This window comes from Myotis brandtii, unplaced genomic scaffold, assembly GCF_000412655.1.
Source record: "Myotis brandtii unplaced genomic scaffold, ASM41265v1 scaffold179, whole genome shotgun sequence".
Taxonomy (NCBI): Eukaryota; Metazoa; Chordata; class Mammalia; order Chiroptera; family Vespertilionidae; genus Myotis; species Myotis brandtii.
This window is the reverse complement of record NW_005356635.1, coordinates 2,696,222-2,710,826: the sequence shown is the minus strand read 5'-3', so window position 1 is coordinate 2,710,826 and position 14,605 is coordinate 2,696,222. Positions and strand designations below refer to the sequence as shown.

The 14,605-nt window shown below is 42.5% G+C and overlaps 1 pseudogene; it reads left to right on the top strand.

Annotated features, from left to right (window-relative positions):
• Positions 1-454: 454 nt before the first annotated feature.
• LOC102249306 lies at positions 455-1,811 on the top strand (annotated as a pseudogene).
• Positions 1,812-14,605: the final 12,794 nt, after the last annotated feature.

Sequence of the window (14,605 nt, the reverse complement as noted above, 5' to 3'; positions counted from 1 at the left end):
CTGGTGAGCTGGTGGAAGGCAGACTCTTGGTCCCTCCTCCCAGCCCTCAGGCTCCAATTGATCTGGGGATGGCTAATGGGGGAACCAGAGTGAGTGGCACCACAGGGACTGGCAAGTGGGTGGAAGGAAGACCCCTAGGTTCCTCCTGGCCCTCAGACTCTAATCGATTGGTGGCAGAGGCGGGGTGGAACTGGGGACTGGCTCCCTTAGTAGTTCTGCAGGTTCAATCTCCAGAGGACAGGCCAGGCACCAATAGACCAGCACTGCTGGCATGATCCCGACAGCACTGCTGGCCTCCTGGAACTCAGCCTTGAGCACTGTGGCCGCTTCCCCTTCCTAGATGCTCCACAAGGAAGAAAGGATACCACCAGCAGCGCCAGGGGTGACCAGTGGTGACTGCTCTCCCCATGCTTCCTTAGGTCACTTGAGCTGGCCCCCACCCACCCCACTCCAGATGAAGTGTGAGCACCGTACATGGAAGGAATGTAGTAAAAAAACAAAAACCGATGACCAAGACAATGCCGCAGTCAACGTCTGGAGTCCGGCTCAGGAGAACGGAGAGAAGGGAGAATTCCATAAGTTGGCCGATGTCAAGATATTTCTGAGTGACTGCCTGGTGTGTGACAGTTGTGTGACCGCAGAGGAAGGAGTCTAAGTTTCTCAGCAGAACACCAAGGACTTCTTCCGTGTTCTGAACCTTACTAAGAAATGTGATACCTCACAGCACAAAGTGCTGGCAGTGTCCGTGTGTCCTTAGTCTCTGCCTTATTTTGCTGCTAAATTCAGCCTCAGTGTCACTGATGCATCCAGAAGACTCTGCGGCTTTCTTAAAAGCCTTGGGGCTCACTGTCTTTGACATGAAGATAGCTGTGGACTTCAGCATCCTGGAGAGTCAGAAGGAATTTGTGCGTCGGTACTGCCAGCACCGTGAGGAAGAGCCCCGGCTACCCATGCTGACCTCCGCCTGCCCCAGCTGGGACCAATATGCAGAGCATGTGCTGGGTCACCCCATCACCCCCACCTCTGCACCACCAAGTCTCCCCAGCAGATCATGGGCTCTTTGGTGAAGGATTACTTCACCAGATGGCAGAACCTGTCCCCAGACAAGATTTTCCATGTCATTGGGGCCCCATGTTATCACAAGAAACTGAGAGCCCTTTGAGAAGATGTTCCCATACCTTTGCATAGTTCCCGGGGTGCTGACTGCATGTTAACCTCAGGTGAAATTGTCCAGATAATGGAGAAAAGTGACCTCGCCTTGAACGCCGCCACCGTGGACACTCTGTTTGGAGACTTGAAGGAAGAGGAGGTGAGGCTCCACGAGGGTGCCAGCTCTGACAGGTACCTGGTGCACATCTTCAGGCACATGGCCAAGGAGCTGTTCAACGAGGATGTGGGGGTGCTCACCTACTGCACCCTGAGGAACAAAGACTTCCAGGAGGTCACCCTTGAAAGGGACAGAGAGGTTCTGCTATGCTTTGAGGCTGCTTATGACTTTCAGAACATCCAGAAGTGGTCCTGAAGCTGTAGAGGGGCAAGTTCCCCTGCCACTTCGTGGAGGTCCTGGCCTGCACCAGGCATGCCTAAGCAGCAGGGGCCAGGCCCAGGTGGAGGACTGGTGTGCAGACAGGGCACTGCTGCGGCAGATGGAAGGCATCTACGCTGCCATCCTGGTGTGGCCCCCAGAGACCAGCGCCCATGTGCAGGAGCTGTACCAGGAGTGGCTGGGTGGGGGGACTCCCCCCGGGCCCAGGAGCCCTGCACACCATCTAGCAGGGCCCAGGGAAGCCTGCCAGGACATCAAGTGGTAAAGGTCCAGCAGATGCCCGGCCTGCAGGCTGCCTGAGGAGGGGTGTCAGACGCGTGAAGGAAAGGCTTAACATCTCTGTCATCGCTTTGGTTTCCAGAATTCCCTGCTCCCTATCTGTCGGCTCCCTCCCTCTGAGGGGACCTGTCGTCGTCACATGGGTGAAACTGGAATATTGTATCTCCAGAGGATTGCCCCAATGTATATATCCTTTTATCCGACGATGAAAAAATCCCAAAGAACAAAAATGGAGACAGACTACTGTCCTTTAGGCTTAAAAAACAAAACAAAACAAAACAAAAAAAAACTCGGAAGTGTCCTGCGAAGAGCTGAGACTTGGTTCTGTTCACGTGCCTCAGAGAGATTGGATGAGGAAATGGCCCGGTTTGGCCCTGACTTTACCCACTTATGTTATTCTTGAAGGTGTCTTTGCCACAATGTGAATAAACTGCCACCTTTTGGTAAAGGGGCTCATATGAAAGTCTGCATTCCCAACTTTTCTTGAAACAGATCTATGTTCTGCAGCTGTGGTCACTGTCCTGAGACCAGGTCCTGTCGCTGGGAATCAGGGAGCACTGAGTGAAGGCCCGCCCACCCCGTGCCCTTTTACATTCAGGGATTAAGCTGAACTCAATTTGGGGGAGGTCTGGCAAGGGTGACAGGTGTCACAGATGGAAGGATGGAGAATGGATAGGTAGACACCCTGCTCGGTCCCTCCCTGGGTGGGGTCAGGCAGATGAAGGCCGGCCAGCCTGCCCCACAATTGGGTGAGATAGCGTCCTCTGTGTCCACCTCTCACCCCGTGGGCCCGGCCACTCCCCTCAGCTCTGGGCAGCTGCTCTGCCCTCACATGCTGCTCGCCCTAAATGAGAAGGAAGAGAGTATTTGGCCCACAGACAACTACACAGAAAGATACAGTCATCATAGAGCCCAGCACCCCATGCACGTTAGGGTCGTCCTATGAAGTGAGGCTTGTGGCCAGCCTGGCATTGGTTTCTAGAGCACTTAGATTTTGTTACCATGTGGGTGACCTTCTTGAACCCCTCAGCCTGTTAGATTTCCCTCATTCATGTGTTATTATTGTACCTGTGCACCCATCTGCGTTGATAACTGGGACATTGTGTGAAATGACCTATTTTCTGCTTTCACTCTATTTACAGTGGGGTTTCATACTCTGTGGTAATGTAGATTCATTTCTGATTATGGAATAAACAGTTGAAGTGTCAAAAAAAAAGTGGCTTCCAGGTGGCTTCTGACAACGAGTGGGAAGGATCCAGATCCCAGGCTGGCAAGGGCGTCCCACTACCCACCCGGAGGGACGATCGGGTCCTGGCTCCTCCTCACCCTCCTTGGGACCCTACTCGTGCACAAAATTCGTGCATGGGGGGTGGTCCCCTTGGGACCCTACTCATGCATGAATTCGTGCACTGGGCCTCTAGTGTAGCTATAAAAATGAATGATCTCTTACCCTTTGAGACAGCATGGAAGGACCTGGAGAGTATTATGCTAAGCAAAATAAGCCAGGCCAAGAAAGATAAGTATCACATGATCTCACTCATATGTGGAATCTAATGTACAAAATACACTGATGTATAAAATAGATTCAGAGACATAGAAGCATGGAACAGACTGTTGAATCTCAGAGGGAAGGTGGGGGTGGGTGGGGAGAGATTAATTAGGGAACTTATGCATACATGCATAGTCCCAGGGCACAGATAATAGTGTTGTGGAGGCCTGGGAGGGGTGAATGGGGCGGTGGGGAGGAGTTGGAGGGGATCAATGGGGAATAAAAGGAGAATATCTGTAATACTGTCAACAATAAACATAAATTTAAAACAAAATAAAACATAAAAAATAAAATAGATCCAGACACATAGAAGCATGCAATAGACTGAGGATTCTCAGAGAGAAGGGGGAGGGTAGAGAAGAGATCAACCAAAGAACTTATATGCATATATGCATTACCCATGGACACAGACAATGGTGGGGTGAAGGCCTGGGGAGTGGATGAGAGTGGGGAGGAGGGGTGTCAATAAGGAAACAAAAAAGGGACATCTGTAATACTTTCAACAACAAATATAAATTTTTTATAAATCATACATCTATGCATTAATTCACAAAGGAAGGTAGCAAGACAGGAAGAAAAGAATAAGAAAACTACAGAACAGCCAGAAAACAATGAATAAGATGGCACTAGTAAGTCATTAGCTGTCAATAATCCTCTGAATGTAAATGAATTGAATTCCTTAATTAAAAGGCATAGAGTGGCTGAATGGATTAAAAAAACACAGAACAAAATTTTGATAACCAGAATGGCAAGCCAAGGTGTTTTCCCAGGGTCATGTCTCACGACGCCAAAGAATGAGCTATGTGGACCAGAAGATTTAAGCAAATGTGTGGAACATTTATTATAAGCAGATTTAGACTCCCTGCAAGGGGAGGGGAACACAATAATGGGCTGCCCGTTAAAGCCTTGTAGTCCAAGGGTATATATTTGCCACAAGCCTGCTCTATGTCTACCTGTGTCCTCACCTGATTGATTCCCTCAGTTGTTTTTGCCCAGCAATGGACCTAAACTTGCCCTGTTTCTATGTGTTCCTTTTCTGTTCCTGTGCTGAACTTTCTCTGTTTCTATGTGTTCGTACAGCTTGTTACTGCAGGCCCTCCCTTGTTTTCCCATGCTTCCCGCTTTGTGTCCAAAAACATTTTATTATTTCTGTTTGGTTGGTTCCTGTGTTTGGCTGGCTCAAACTGCCATGTCTGCCCCTGCCTATGTTTCACCTGCCTTTGTTTTCCACTGGATCCTTGCCCCATCTGCCTGCATTTGAAGTTAACCCTCTCAATTTGATTACATGCTACCTACGAGACTCACTTAAGCTTTAAGGACACACATAGGCTCAAAGTGAAGAGATGGCAAAAGATATTCCATACAAGTTGTGGGAATCATAACCAGATTACGTTGGATGCTCAAGGCCAATTTGCCATATGCAGATGCAAAAGCAAGGACACAGTGATTGTACTGTATGCAACGGGCAGACATGCCTTTCTATAGCCCAAGTATTGATGTCACTATTTGGCAAGAAGCCTCTTTTGTCTAAGTTAGTGTAAAGATGTGTTACTGACCAGCTGAGGCTAGGCTGCTTTCATGTAAGGGGGCTGCTGTGTGTACAATGGCTTCCTGCTTTATGGAACTGCTTTAAAGAACTGTTTTGTCTGGTGGCTCCTTATTAGCAATGGCTACCTGGTCTACAATAAAGACTTTCTTATATGCCTATGACTGCTCATTTTGTCTTCTCCATCCAATACCTGGTGTCCAAGGAGGTCCAGTCCCTGGCAGAGGGACTCAGACCCAACACAAGTATAAACCAAAAGAGAATAGGGGCAGCTATATTACATCAGACAAAATAGACGTTAAGCCAGAAATGGCAACAAGTGACAAAGAAGGTCATTATATAATGATAAAGGGGGCAACTCATTAAGAGGACATAACAAACATAAATATTAATGCAACTAACATTGGCTCATTAAGTACTAACAGATATAAATACTAACAGATATGAAGGGGGAAATATAGAACACTACAATAATATGAAGGGACATTAGTACACCACTTTCAACATTGGCTACATCATTCAGACAGAAATACAAATAAATATTGGACTTGAAGCTAACTTTAGACCAATGGACCTAACAGGCATATAAAGAACATTCCAAGCAGCAGCAGAAGCAACATATATAGTCTTCTCAAGTACACACAGATTATCCTTCAGGATAGAACAGATTCTGGGGTTCTGTTCATTTTTCTTCTGTTCTTCATTTCTCCTTCTCTTCTTCAAAGCAAATAATTTATATTGATCTATTTTCAGGGTCACTAATTCTTTCTTCTGCCATGTCTAATTTGCTGTTGAGTCTATCTAGAAAAGCTTTTTATTTTGATAACTATGATTTTCAGCTCTAGATTTTCTTTTAGATTTTGTTAATTCATTGACATCATTTTTTTAATTCTTTAAGCATATTTTCGATTTTTGAACATATTTATAATAGCTACTTTGAAATCAATTTGTTTCATCAACTTCTTTTCCTGAGTGTACATACATATTTCCCTGTTTTTTATATTGATTAATTTGGGGTTAAAATATGCATGTTATAGAAAATACATTGTAGCTACTCCAGATTCATCATATTCTTCTGAAGATTGGGTTTTTATTCTACTACTAGAGGCCCGATTCACAAAATATGTGCACGGGTGGTTGGGGGGGGGGCTCCTCAGCCCGGCCTGCACCCTCTCCAATCTGGGACCCCTCGGGGGATGTCCAACTGGGATCAGGCCTAAACTGGTAGTCGGACATCCCTCTCACAATCTGGGACCAGTGGCTCCTGACTGCTTGCCTGCCTGCCTAATCGCCCCTAAATGCCTCTGCCTGCCGGCCTGATTGCCCCTACCTTGCCCTCCTGCCAGCCTGATCGCCCCTAATAACTGCCTCTGCCTGGCCTCCCTCTGTGGGGGGTGATCTGGCAGATCAGGGGAAGGCACCACCCCCATTACCCTACTGCTACTGTCACTGCTGGCTTGAGCCTTGGCCCTCGCAGCCACTGTGGCTTTGTCTGGAAGGATGCCCAGAAAACATCCACTCTAATTAGCATATTACCCTTTATTAGTATAGATTTGGGGACCATTACAACCATGCAGAACTTAAAGAAAACACATGGCCCTGGCTGGTTTGGCTTAATGGAGAGAGGATCAGCCCCTGGACTGAAGGGTCCCAGGTTCAATTCCAGTCAGGGGTACATGCCTGGGTTGCGGGCTCGATCCCCAGTAAGGGGCCTGCAGGAGGCAGCTGATCAGTGATTCATGTGCAGTATTTTAACTTCCCTCAACTTTCCTTTACCCACCCTTAAAATGCAATCTATTTTGGGGAAGATGATCAGGAAAGTGATTCTAGTGGGCAGAAGTTTTTTTGGAGGGGATGAGGTTGTGAAGATATTTAAAAATTGAGCATGGTGATGGTTGTACCACTCTGAATTTACTTTAAAAAACCAGTTCATTGTACACTTTAGGTGATATGTACAGTATATGAATTATATCTCAACAAAGCTGTTCTTTTATTTCTTTTTAAATAAAGACCAGTCTTATAATCAATTGCAGATGTTTTTAGAGACCCCCCAGGATTTGCTTACCATGTCCCAAACCACGGCTGCGACTCCCAGTTGCCTCCAGTCCTGGTGGATCTGGATGGTGTGGTTTGCGAAGGAGAAGGTGGCAAGAGGCTTGTGGAATTTCTGCAACCCCATTCCCGTGGTCTCCTCATAGGCACCAGGGCCATTTCCACTGTGCCAGCTCTCTGCTTCCTTTAACCTGTTGGGCAAAAGAATCCTGCATGCTCTGGCCAGAAAGTGCATTCTCTCTTAGGTGGCCTGAATGTTGTTGTTTTTTAAGGTCATTTTATGGGTTCAAAGAATAAACAGAGATGTGGAAAGCTTTTGTCAAATTCCTTTTACATGGTTCTTCCAGTCTCGTGGGAAGTGAGATGTGGCTCTGAATTCATCCCAAAGGGTGTCTTTGGGTAAAAGCACCCAGAACAGCACAACTCCTTCAGGATGCCCTACACACTTTGCTGTCAGGACTCAGGGAGGCTTGAGGGTGAACAAGGTGGCAGTGCCAGCACAGGACCCCGGAGAAGGTAGAGCTTTCTACACTGCCCAGGCCACGTGGACTGCAGCTGCACCCGCTGAGGTGGGCAGGGTATTTCTGCTGTTTTGTTTTGGTCTGGCCTCCACCCCATCAGCCACAGACCTGTGCCTGCACTGAGATTGTGAATGGCTCAATGGTCCTACTTTTTGGTGGACAGTGGATGCACTCCCACCTCCCGGAGACTGGCAGTTAGACACTGGTGGTTTCCGAGTCACTCGCGGGAAGAGCACAGCCCTAGGCCCAGAACAGACTTGGGTGTCCGCAGCTAGGAGGCCTCCCAGGCTAGGGGCTGCCTGGGGTTTGAAGGCCGGCCACGCCCCAGATCGTGGCGGGGGGGCCCCCTCATGGTAACCGGTCGTTTGGTTGTGATGCCTCTTGGCCTTTTATTATTAAGATGTTCTTGACTGGAATCAATCTGCAAAATTTGCCTATTTCCCATCCCCCATGATACACAGCTGCTTATCTATCTACTAGTACCTATTCTTATGCCTTCCCACTGCTGCTTTTTCACCACATCCCTGTTGATTTCCCCTATGTCTGCCAACTCTGGGCAGACATGAGGGTCAAGATAGAGGCTAGGACCACCTTTCTGTTATTTTCCTAATTTTTAGCTGTTCTTCCAGGTTTGTCTTAACTTAGACACTTCAGACTTTTTGCCATCCAGTTGCACATGTTTGGAGAATGCATTCAGTAAAGAAAAGCATCACTCAGAAGTCTGGATTCACACCATTCTATCTTTTAATACTAGATTCCCACTGTTTCTGCCTGCTCTTCCACAATACTCCTGATTTTCATAATTTTTCCAAGGATTTGTTAGTCTATGCTCCAAATTATCACTCCTTCCCACATATTCACATTACTCTCTTCCTCTACTTGCTTCCTTAATTAAGCATCATGGAATTTTATACCTGGAAAGTATCTTAGAAAGAGTGGAATCAATTCATTTTATGTTCAAAGCACCAGAAGCCTCAAAAAGTGAGATGAGTGGTCCAGGGTCACAGAGCCAGTTAGTGGCTCCGTTTGCTAATTTAGTCCTGATGAATCACCTTGATGCCCGCACCAGGAACCCGGTTTGGTTCTAATGCAATTGGGTCGTGCCAAAGAAATGAAAGATACCATCCCAGCCCTAAGTCCACTCATATGTTTTAAAATAAATTGTGAACAATTATAAAACTTAGGCTCTGATTCAAAATAATAAATACTAAATACAGACAGGAGAATGATAGAACTACAAGCTCAGGCAACAAAGCCAATGCACTTTAGCCTTAAAATCCTAGCAAAGGGGAAATTGTTAATGCATTAGAAATCTATGTAGTATTACTGTACTTCTCAGACTGTGAACACACAGTTCCAGGAAATGCACTGCTAAGTGTCAGAAGGGCTTTTGAAATTTTGACAAGTTCAACTTTTTTTTTTTAAGTGCTTGGTTTGCTGTGCCTCTATTATGAATCCTCTATAAATCTCTTGTGATGGAACATTGGATTACCTTTCTAGGTATATAAGACATAAGGACTAATTTTTATGAACCTTCAATTTGCTCTTCATCCTTGCATCTTTGAATCTATTAATAGGAAAGGCAAAGCTTGTTTCTAGAAGATTTCTATGAATTTATTGTTTGTGTATGAAGAACATAAACTTGTTTTACTTATTTGTTCCATGTGGCCTACTTTTCTTTTCTTTTAAAATACATTTGTATTGATTTCAGAGAGGAAGGGAGTGGGAGATAGAGATAGAAACATCAATGATGAGAGAGCATCATGGATCGGCTGCCTCCTGCACGCCCCCTACTGGGGATCGAGTCCACAACACCAGCATGCTCCCTTGAATGGAATTGAATCCAGGACCCTTCAGTTCGCAGCCTGATGCTCTACCCACTAAGCCAAACCAGCTAGGGCTATGTGGTCTACTTTTGAAAGGAGATTTTTGGGTAAAATAGGAATTTTGGGGGGTGAAATAGGCAGGTTTAGGATATTTTCAAAATTAAGGGGTCCATGGAAAAAACACAGGGCTACAGAGTTTCAAAAGGGTACATTTCCATAAGACAAGGGAGCAGCAGAAGTTACATTTCCATAAGGGAGGTGGGAGTAGCAAAAGGTACACATTTTCAGAATAAAGGGAAGGAAGAAGAAAGCCCAGAGGGAATAGGAGAACAATGAGAGAGGAGAGCCTCACATTTCGCATGTGAGGTTTGACCTTTAGTGACCAATCAGAGGGGATATCAAGGCACACAGATCTGCAGCCTTTATAAACTGTGGAAAAAGGGACTCGGTGGGACCCTTTCCCCCTCCCTATGTGGGAGTCTGTACTTTTTCTTCAATAAATTTCCACCTTTGCTATAGCATCTTCCGTCCGTGGTTTCATTCTTTGACTCCAACAGAGAACCATCCTGCCCAGGGGAACACCATGCGTTTCCAGTCCAAAATTCCCGTATCAATTTTCATAACAAAATGGCATATGCATAGAGTTAAATTGTGCTACTAAAAACACCTGAATTGATAAATTATATAACAAAGTGATTAATTAAACAATAAATTATATAATTTATGTAAACATTTAATATTTGCTTTTGCAGCATATAACACAATTTTAAAATCAGATTTATATTCAATAAATATAAAGTTGCTACTTCTATATGGTTCTTGAATATCCACATTTCAAAGTGAATCTTAATTTGTGGAAGAGAAAAAAAATAATTACATTAGGCAATTCAAGAAGCCAAAAAAGTGTTTATTAAGGTACTAAATACCTTCCATACTAGCCTGCCTGACATTCTTGCCATGACAGTAGATTTGTACCTTTGAACCATCTTTTCCCATAAGTTACATGAAGTAATATGTATATATATGCAAATATTAATGTGAGAGGTGGATTAGTTTATTATATTGACAGAGGATTTGAAGATATAAGGCACAAACTAGGTAAATTTTAATGAAGTCTGAGATGAGCCAAGTAAGGCTACTTCTAAATGACACAATATGGCCTAGAGCAAACATGTCAAACTCACGGGCCGCAAGCCTCATGTGGCCCACAATGAATATTTTTGTGGCCCAGCCAATATAATGGTATGTAAGAAATGTTTTAATAAAAATTTTGTAACTTAATTTTTACAATATCCTGTTATACATAATTATAAATAATGAACTACAACTCTCGCTAATGACTGATTACTATAATTGCGTTGCATTCATTTCCCTTACCCACCTTATGTGCAGGTGCACCATTTCTCTCCACTAATACTAGCAGCGAATATTTGAGCAGCTGATTGCCATGTCATTAGCCTTGGACTGACTTGTTTGGGGTGCGCAACAGGAAATATTCTCTTTTGGAGAACAAGAAAAATAGGTTTATTTAAGTTACACTTATTAATTTGTGCAGTTATTCAGTGTCTGGCAAGTTAATGTTCAAGAAAAAATATTAATTTTAATTAAAATGTTCTATTATTTTATGTTAACGATTACTCATTTATTTCAGCCCCTTTATTCAGTATGAATCTATCGAAATAAACCTACGTTTCTATGAAAATTGAAGCTTTTGTTTTTTTTGTGGCCCACATAAACTTAAACCTTGTTTATTTAGCTCATGTTAGCCTTTGAGTTTGACATGGTTGGCCTAGAGCAGTGGTTCTCAACCTTCCTAATGCCGCAACCCTTTAATACAGTTCCTCATGTTGTGGTGACCCCCAATCATAAAATTATTTTTGTTGCTACTTTATAACTGTAATTTTGCTACTGTTATGAATTGTAATGTAAATATCTGATATGCAGGATGTATTTTCATTGTTACAAATTGAACATAATTAAACCATAGTGATTAATCACAAAAACAATACGTAATTATATATGTGTTTTCCGATGGTCTTAGGCGACCCCTGTGAAAGGGTTGTTCTACCCCCAAAGGGTTGCGACCCACAGGTTGAGAACCACTGTCCTAGAAGGTAGGTATTGCTGGAAGACAGAAGAGAAAAGGAAGATATTGAAGAAGGGTGGCATTCTATTTTACCTTGATTTTGCAGACAGAGATATTTGGATAAAGGTAAATCACCTTAAAAAGACATATTTATATCACTCAGTATAAGTTTCAAAGCTTTTTTTTTTTATATATGATAAATAGAAAAATATATATAGGGTATCCCCAAAATGTATATATATAGCTCAATTGATGTTTCTTTCTTTTCAAATTTAACCCATTGGAATTAATAATTATTCAAAGCGTATATACATTTTTGGGGATACCCTGTACATATGTCTTTAAATGTTTTTCTGCTATAAATAAATTCTATTATTTTTGTAGTAATTTTAATTTTATTTTGATAGTATTATATATTTGGTATTATATTGGTAATATATAGATATACTACAAGAATAAGATATATTGTAAGAGTAAATGCTTGGTAGTTGAATGTTTAACAACTCTTTTTTTTTTTAAGTAAACCTGTGCCAAAAAACAATATTTCTATATTTCTAAAGCTTATAGACTTTCATAGTGAATCATTTTTTTACATTAATTACACAAGTAGTAGTTTGTTTATTTGTTAGTTCAAGTAACATACAACCAATGTCAATTAAATAGCTTTGAAATCCTGACTTGGAAGAGCTATGGAAATCACACGTGCAACCAGAAGTTTTTAAAATGGCCTCTGTGCACCATACAGTTCATCCCAGATGGAGACAAGAAAGCAAGGTCATTTTTAATCTTCATACACATCTTGCTTCCTGGCTTAACACTAATCATTCATTGTGCTCTGCATATTGGAAGGGAGAAGATGAAGGATATAAAAGAATTCACTTTAAAAACATGTACTCAATGCTGCATATCTAAAAGCTCCCAGGGGATTAAACAATCAGAAAGCCCTACATCATTTGCATTTTAATGAATAAAAATAAGAGATGAGACATTTCTTTGCACTTAAACTACCATGAAAAAGCTTGTGTAATTAATAAGACTGAAGTGATGGGGAGGAGGAGGAAGAAATGGGCACTCTGAAATTTAAGGAAATTTTATGTTTTCTACAGAAATGGATCTGGACTGATCTGTTGAGACATATTTTCCTAATGAAAAAAAAAAAGTACTGTAACTTCTGACCTTTCACATTTCCATGAATAGATGGCATTACTCATTATCACATATAACATTACTTGTAAAGCAGTGAGGTGGCAGCAGGGGGGAAGAACACTAAAATAGAGTTGAAGAAAATTTGGTACTGGCTTAGGTAATTTAAATGAAGGCCTTTCTGAAAAGGCAGAAACAACATCCTTCATGACTCCAGCTGGAAACTGGACCTAAGGTGGTGGGCCTTTTTATGAAAAGAACAGTGACTATAGTTTCTGTTCGCCCTTCTCTAATTCTGAATTAGAAATCATAAAAAACTTGACTGGTAAAATCCTGCAACAGATAATGAGCTGTTTAAGTGATAATTACTGAATCTCCTTCTTTTTAGAAACCAATTAACAGGTATCTCTTTAGTCATAGAAAATTTTTTAAATAAATATTTAATTGTGCTATCACATTTATTTAAAATGATAGAATATGACTCATTGCATAGGAACTATTTGCATTTAATTGGTGTTAAGAGTTAATCAAATAAAGACATTATTTATTAATTCCAATTTGAAAAGCCAAAAAAAAAGTACAACCTTATTATCTTTAGTCAAACCTCTTCAATGTTCATGTGGGTTAGAAATTGAAAACAAAAGGTGCCCCTGTACCTTGTGAGTTTCCCCAATTTGAAGAACCCTTTTATCAATGGGAAGCTGCTATAGGTCTTAGAGTGACATCTCACTGCTTAACTACAGATGTCATTTATTCTTAAAAGGCTTTGGCTAGACTTGTAATAAGGGCAGAATGGCCATTTGTTGAATTCTTTGTTGTTGTTGAATTATGAATTAGCATAGTGTGTTGGAAGGGGCAAGTAGATACTGGATTGCTGTCAAAGTCAAGCTGTTCTACATATTCAATTAATAGTCATGCTCTTTGGTCATTGATAGCCCACATACACCACAGTGGTGCCATAAGATTATAATACAGCTGAAAATTTTTCTTGCCTAGTGATGTTGTAGCTAACACAGTGCAATGCACTGCTCATGTGTTTGTGGTGATGCTGCACTGCTGGTTGTATAAAATGATAATAAAAGACCATGTTACTGGTTTCTGTATTTTATGTACTACTAGAGGCCTGATGCATGAAATTCATTCACTTGGAGTTGGCGGTGGGGGGGGGGCGTCCTTCAGCCTGGCCTGCACCCTCTCACAGTCCGGGAGCCCTCGGGGGATGTTCAACTGATGGCTTGGGCCCGCTCCCAGTAGGAACGAACAACTGGATGGTCAGACACTTAGCATTTACTATATAGGATAATTTTCATCATTATTTTAGAGTGTATTCTTTCTACTTATGAAAAAAGTTCACTGTAAAACAGTATACCATGTCATGACAACAGCAAGCCTCACACTTCTCATGTTTACTACGTCTCCTGGTTGCATCCTTTTCTCTTGTACAGTGTTTATAAAGTCTAAAGTAGTGTACAGCAATGTCCTAGGGTCTATATAGTCACTCACCATTCATTCACTGACTCACCCAGAGTGACTTCCTGTCCTGAAGCTCATTCTTGCTAAGTGCCCTGTGTAGGTTATAGGTGTGCCATTTTTAATCTTTTATACCACATTTTTACTGTCCCTTTTCTATTTTTAGATATGTTTAGATACATAAACACCATTGTGTTACAATTGCCTACAGTATTCAGTATAATATCATGCAGTATAGGCTTATAGCCTAGGTGTATCGTAGGCTAGATCATCTAGGTTTGTGTAAGTGCACTCTGTGATTTCAACAATGACAAAATAGCCTAATGGTGCATTTAAAATCCTCATTATTTAGTGGTGTGTGACTGTAAATCTTCATTTTTTTTATGTAACAAGTTATCCTATATAATAAAAGGCTAATATGCAAATCGACCAAATGGCGGATGACCGGTTGCTATGACATGCACTGACCACCAGGGGGACCACCAGGGGGCAGCTCAATGCAGGAGCTGCCCCCTAGTGGTCAGTGCACTCCCACAGGGGGAGTGCCGCTCAGCCAGAAGCCCTGAGCTGGGCTCACAGCTGGGGAG